The sequence below is a fragment of the Oryzias melastigma genome, linkage group LG13 (assembly GCF_002922805.2).
Source record: "Oryzias melastigma strain HK-1 linkage group LG13, ASM292280v2, whole genome shotgun sequence".
Lineage (NCBI taxonomy): Eukaryota > Metazoa > Chordata > Actinopteri > Beloniformes > Adrianichthyidae > Oryzias > Oryzias melastigma.
In genome coordinates, this window is record NC_050524.1 from 30,547,045 (window position 1) to 30,553,751 (window position 6,707).

Genomic DNA, 6,707 nt, shown 5'->3' on the forward strand with positions numbered 1-6,707 from the left:
GGGCCATTTAAGAAAAAAAAGATTTGACTTTAATTCTTCCTTTATTCTCAGAATTCTGAGAAAAAAGTCTGAATTTTCCATGACCTTTTTTTTCTTCCGTGGCCCTAATCCTCTTCCGTATAGAAAACCATAGCTGCACAGATTTTTTTTTTCTCCAAGAGCTGACTCTGCGCCCCCTTTGAATTGCTGCCTATAGTAGCTTAGCGCACCTATGTACTTTTTGTACATCGTGTACAACAGGAATTTAATGTTTGGACAAAGACTGCGAGTGACTAAGAAGAATAGCACCGTAAAGAGGAAAATAGAAATGCTAGCTTAGCGCTATACTGGTGCTTTCAAATGTTATCGTCACTTTCTGCCAATCAACGGATAACAACAGTGAGTCCACCCAACCGTCCAGTTCTATTTCTCTATGGACCTACATCGGATGTGGAGTGTGTGTATACCTTTGTCTTCATTGTTTAGCACAAAGAAAATACATAACAAGGATTTATAAAAAGAAAGTTAAGCACAGTGCAGGAAGAGGCAAAAAAGCTCAAATGGCTTATTCAAGGCCTACACACGAAAGAATCAAACACATAAAATTTATATCTGTCTTATCTACATGTGTATTACAAAAACGTATAAAGATAAAAGTGGCAATATATGGTTCACAAGTAGAAGCATTATAAATATACCATCCATGAAACAATACTATTGGGACAAAAGTGAGAAACTTTTCCAAGACAGTATGACATGACCAGACGAGTACATTTTAGTACAGAAAATATCCAAATATAAGGAAGACTTAAACAGAAATTAAAGGCTTTTTGAAACATCTTTTACAACACTTTGAAGAGTTGCAGGTTTTTAATCGCATAAGAGACTTCATTCCAAAGTTTTGCTGCACGAAATTTAACTGAAAACTGACCTTGGAAAGGGAGAAACTTAGGTAAATGAAGAGGAGAGGAATTATGGGTTAAACGAGAATGGAGCAATAAATTAACTATAAAATATGCTGAGAGCTGCTCAGGCATACCTTCTTTATGAAAAATAATATTGTATGTAAAAACAGAGATTTGAAAAATATTAATATTATAAGTAGAGAGAAATTGAAGTCTGAAATAACGGGGCAGATGGAGTGTGTGAGTCTGATTTAGTTGTGATCCTGACAAAGTGTTTCTGCAAACTGAATATCTTATGGAGAGTAGATGGAAATGTACTCGTCCAGACTATATTGCAGTAGGAAAGATATGGATAAATTAAGCTATAAAAAAGAATCAAAAGACAGTTTTTGGAAACAAAATATCTGATCTTCATAATTCACAATTGTACCAAGAGATTTGTGGATTTTTAAAAAATGTTGTTATATTTTTTCATGTTCTTTCCATTTCAAGCTCTGATCAATAAGTATGCCCAAGAATTTGGTACATGACACCTGATGTCATGGTCCCCCTACGCTCCTCCTCCACCTCCTAATTGGACCCAGCTGTCGGCACTCTTCATCTACTCTCCAGCCTACTTAAGAGGAGCTCTCCCCAGCATTCTTCGCCAGTTCGTTGCCTTAACCGGTGAAGTTACCTGGCCTCTTATGTACAAGTCTCGTATGTATTCTCTGAGTCTCGCCTTCGTCTCACAACTGAACTCCTCTACCTCCAGGTCCTACCTTCCACGTGCCGACCTGGGTCCTGCCTCGCCTTCCACCTCCTCTTCATCCAAGCCTATCTTCTCCTCGTCACGCACCCGCTGTCGAACTCACCTCTTCGAGCCACCTGGCCGCTCCAGTCTGCCGCTGGTCCTCGCTCCCCAAGTCTCCATCTCCACTCCTGGTTCTGGACGTACTCCTTCATCTCCACGGACAATAAACATCTATTTATTCCACTCCTGCCTCACATCTTCCTTCCGGGTTCCAGCAACTGGGTCTGCCTCGTTACGCATATCATGACACCTGAGGCATCTTAATAGATTCCATGATATTTTTAGATCAATCTTTAGAATATACTTTTTTTTTTGTCACTAAAGATATATAGCTAGATTTCTTTACATTTAATGAAAGTTTATTTAACTGGAACCACATGTCAAGCCCACATTAACATAGTTCATAAGTGCTTCAAAGTTTGAATTGGAAAGAACAAAAGTTGTGTTGTCAGCAACCATTATCGGGCAAAAGATCTTTGAAACATAATAATAATAATGGCCCTAAAATAGAACCCTGTGAAACCCCACAAGATAATCGAGCTTTTTCTGAACAGTAGCCATTAAAACAAACAAATTGACTTCTGTTAGTGATGTAATTGGTTAACCATTTATGTGAAACATCATGAAATCCATATTTATGTAATTTTGCTAATAAAATTTAATGACTGACGGTATCAAAAGCTTTGTCCGTGAAAACACTGCAAATATATTCATTATTTTCAAATGCACAGTTAATGTTGTCAACCAGGTAAAGCAGAGCCATGTAAGAAGATGATCAGAAGGTTTGAAAGAAGGGATAATAGGATCATTTCTTTGGATAAAATGTGGTGTATTATCATGAAAAGAAGGAATTTTATTTACTAGTTCAAAACCAATATTAACAAAAAAAATAGCACTTTTTTAAACTTTATCATAAGGATTGCTAAAGAGATTTTCACCATCCACAAAAATTGAGGATAACTGGGAAATCTTTTCTCTCTGCATTGATTCATTAATAACTTTCCATGTGGATGTATTATATCCTGAATGCTTTTTAAATTCATCACTCAAATATTTTTTTCTCGTAGCTCCAAGGAGTACTGGAATATGGGGAAATGATCTGATAAATCGTAAAACAAAACTCCTGATTTAATTTCATTTGTGGATATATATAAAACCCTTATGCTCTCCTAGATGTTTTCTACACTCTTCTCAGACACACACTTTGGATATGTGTGTGCATAATTCTTGATTTGTGTGTAACTTTGGATTTGTGTGCATAATTCTTGTTTTATGCAAAGCTTTGGATTTAACTGTTTAGCTACTATTTAAGGAATCTTTGCAATTGGCAAAGGTTATTTAAAGGCTAAAGAAACAGAAAACTTGGAGGCTGATTTCACACAGCCAAAATGATCAAATCCAGTCAGAGGGGCTGGGAAACAGGAGTCTGACTGTTTTCATTACTGGAGCTGCAGATCATGACATGGGACTTCTGTTGATGGAAAGATGTTGATTTAACCAAAGAACTGAGTTGCACTGAGCAGCATTCCCCTCACACTGTCTGACTATGGTGGAAAACTCTCTGGTGGATTTCTAAAACTCTCATTCCTGTTGCTAACAAACGTAGGGATGACAGAGTGGTACCCTCAGCGGAATGACAGAGTGGTACCCTCAGAGTTCCCGCCTGCAGTCTCGACTTTGCCCACTGGATGCTGAACTAAAGCAGGACTGAACCGGTAGCTGCTGCTTTGGAGGAAATTGGATGTAGGAATATATGACTTTGCTTAATTTCTGCTTAAGACGGAAAAGCATGGAAGGAAAAATCACTAAAAGAATTCAAAGAGGAAGATATAACTGAAAATCTGTTGTTTTCTCAAAGTATATAAAAAAAAGAAAAGTCTTTGAAAGAAAGGGTGCAAATACTTACCATGGTGTTTTTAGCCTCCTCTCTAAAAACGTGCTTTAACACATGATGATTAATAGGGAACTGATCAATTAACACTAATCGATGAAGTACAAAACATTGAACAATCCAATAAATAAATAAACAAACAGAGAAATGATAAATGTGCAGATTGTTCATTTTAAATGTAAACAAGACAAAAGGTATTTGAGTTCACACAGAGGTGAACCACATGCTGGTGGACGGCTGGAGGTCAACAGAACAGCAGGTCCTGGACTCTGCTGTTTTGCCGGCCCTTCCTTGTCTCCCTCTGGCTCCCGGACTCTCTGCAACATAAATGAATGCATGTGAAGGATGAGTTCAGGAACCACAGAAACCTCTGGAACATCAGGGTATTGGAGGGTTTACCCGTAACAGACAGAAGAATGGAGACACAAGATCATTCAGCTGCAGCTGTGGGGATTACTTTGCTAAATAAAATGTCAAACGATAAAACTAAATCATATGTGGAGTGCTCACCTGTGCCTGTGGAGCAGAGGGCTGAGCAGCAGGATCCAGACGCTGCAGCTTCGCTAGAGGCTCCTCATGGTCTCCTCTCATTTGTGGCTCCCTGGCTCTCTATAACAGAAAAGTGGTTTGTGTGCTTTTTGTATCAATGTCATATCAGACACTTTGAGGTGTTGTACGACAGACAGCTGATGTTATGTTTACCTTCTGGAACTTCTCGGACGGCCTTGTCCTCGACTCCACAAGCGCCTGGAGGACCAGAGGCTGGACCTTCAAGAATGGAGACCCAAGATCATTCAGCTGCATCCTTTACACTGCATGGGGCAGCTGTGGCGATTACTGTAAAATAAATGACAAACTGGAAAAAGAATTCATATCTAGAGTGCTTGGAGTGCTTACGTGTGCCTGTGAAGTGGAGGTTGAGGGCTGAGGGGTACCAGCAGGACTCAGACCATCTCCATGGCCTGTCATTGACCCACTGGCACTCTGAATCTGATGCAGGTAAAAGATGTGATCCAGTTATTTTAACAGAACCACAGAAACATCTGGAACACCAGAACTTTGTGTGCTTTTAGTCTAAATAAACTGATGTTTCGCGTTCAGAGTGACATTTAGCAAATACCCAAACTCTCAACAAAGACAACAAGGACATCATCCTGATCACTTTAGGGAGGAATATTCTGAAGAAATCAAAGCTGCAGTCAGCTAAAGCGATTTTAATGAGTTATAAAGTTCAAAATTGATTTATAAATTAAACCGGTCAGACATGTTTGGAACACAGACAGCTGAGGTCAGGTTTACCTGGAGGGCCCTGTGGAACTGCCAGCCATTGGGGCTTTTACTTTTACATTTAAGCATCTGTAATGACAAACAATAAAGATGAAGCTCCAATTCATTCAAGAATAAAAAGATACAACAACATTTCTACTTGACGCTTTCACAAATAAACATGGTGGAATATCTACAACACAACAGTTTAGTCTTTAAACCTTTACTCAAAGACAAGTTCACTTTAGTTTACAGTCATTTAACCTCCAAAGGAAAAATAATATTTATTGTTTCTCATTTGTGTTTCAACAACTCACCTTTACTGATGTGCGCTAGTCCTTTTTTTGGCTAGTGGCTCGATGAGAGTTTGTACACAACTTTCCCAGTGTGAATCTCTGCACAAAATGGAGGATTTCCAAGTCATGGAGTTTTAGTGAATCTCCATGGCAACATCAAGGTTTGCACAAAATCATATTTTGTGTCTGGACCTAACCATAGAATATATAATATATATAAATAATATACAAATTATAACCACATTTTTTGTATTGTGAAGAAAAAAAAGTGTGAAGAGTAAATGATAAAAATTCATTTGTTACGTTGACATTTTTTAATCCCCTGTCTTTTATAAAGCCAATCTCTTTGACTTTGGGCCGCTCCCTTTAGGGGGCACCACATCAAATCTTCCATCTCTATAGAATCTTCTCATCTGCATCCTCCTAGTTCACACCAACCACCCTCATGTCCTCCTTCAATACATCCATGACACTCCTCTTTGCTCCTCCTCCTGCATGTTTTACCTTCATCACAAGAGATCAGTAAAGAGCTGGGAAAGGGTAAGAAAACGCTTCTCTCAGGGTTCTCTGGCTTCCCCCCACAGTCAGAAAGTTTTCCAGCCTCGGTCTTCAGGTTCCTCCACCCTGCATGACTCTCCTTGGATTTCTGTTGCTGAAACTTGTGTCTGTGTTTGGGTTCTCTTCATGATGGATGGAGCCAGGAGGATGCAGAGGATTGGGCCTGATGCAGACGGACACATCGCCGTGGTGACCCTTCAAGGGAGGAGCCTGAAGATGAAGAAAACTTTTTGTCTTCAATAAAACGGAGAGTATGTAAAGGAAACCTTATGACAGATTTGAAGAAGCTCCTGCAGCATCACTGAACAACATGTGGTTTTGTGTCTTCCAGGTGTCTGAATACTGTGTTTCGAAGATCGTAAGACAGTTTTATATCGTCATATCACCCCCCCCCCCTACCATGAATGCTGGAACCACCTTCTTCTGTCCCGTACTCTCGCAGGCCTCTACAACCAGATCTACGAGCAGAAGGAGATTCTGCAAAGACATGACCATCAGAGTCCGCAGTCTAAACTGGACCCTGCAGTCTGGTTCTGGAGTCTGAATCCTTCAAATAAATCTGCACATTTGCAGCAACAGAGATGTTCATAGAAAAAAAAGAAAACCCTACGAACAGTGTTTCCAAAAATCCTGAACAAATGCTGCTGAAGAACATCAGGAGTTCAAGTACACATGAGGAGGTGGAACATGCAACTGCAGAGTACAAACATAACCTTAAAGTGTAAAGTTATTCTTTGATTCACTTTTAAATAGAGGAGATCATAGTCTAAAATTATATTTAACATTGAGGCCCTGCGACAGACTGGCGACCTGTCCAGGGTGAACCCCGCCTTCGTCCTTCAGTAGCCGGGATAGGCTCCGGCACCCCGCGACCCCGAAAGGGAAGAAGCGGACAAGAAAATGGATGGATGGATGGATTCAATGTGTAATTTCTTTCCTTTTTTAACAATTTTTGTACTAAACAAACAGTATATAATCTAATATAATCTAAACCACTTCTTCATCATCACATGGTTTGT

At 39.6% G+C, this 6,707-nt stretch overlaps 1 protein-coding gene across 3 annotated transcripts in view; it reads right to left on the bottom strand.

Annotated features, from left to right (window-relative positions):
• The window catches only part of LOC112149032 (von Willebrand factor A domain-containing protein 5A), a 307,412-nt gene that overhangs the window by 228,195 nt on the left and 72,510 nt on the right, over window positions 1-6,707 (bottom strand). The gene's annotated exons all lie outside the window — the stretch shown is intronic.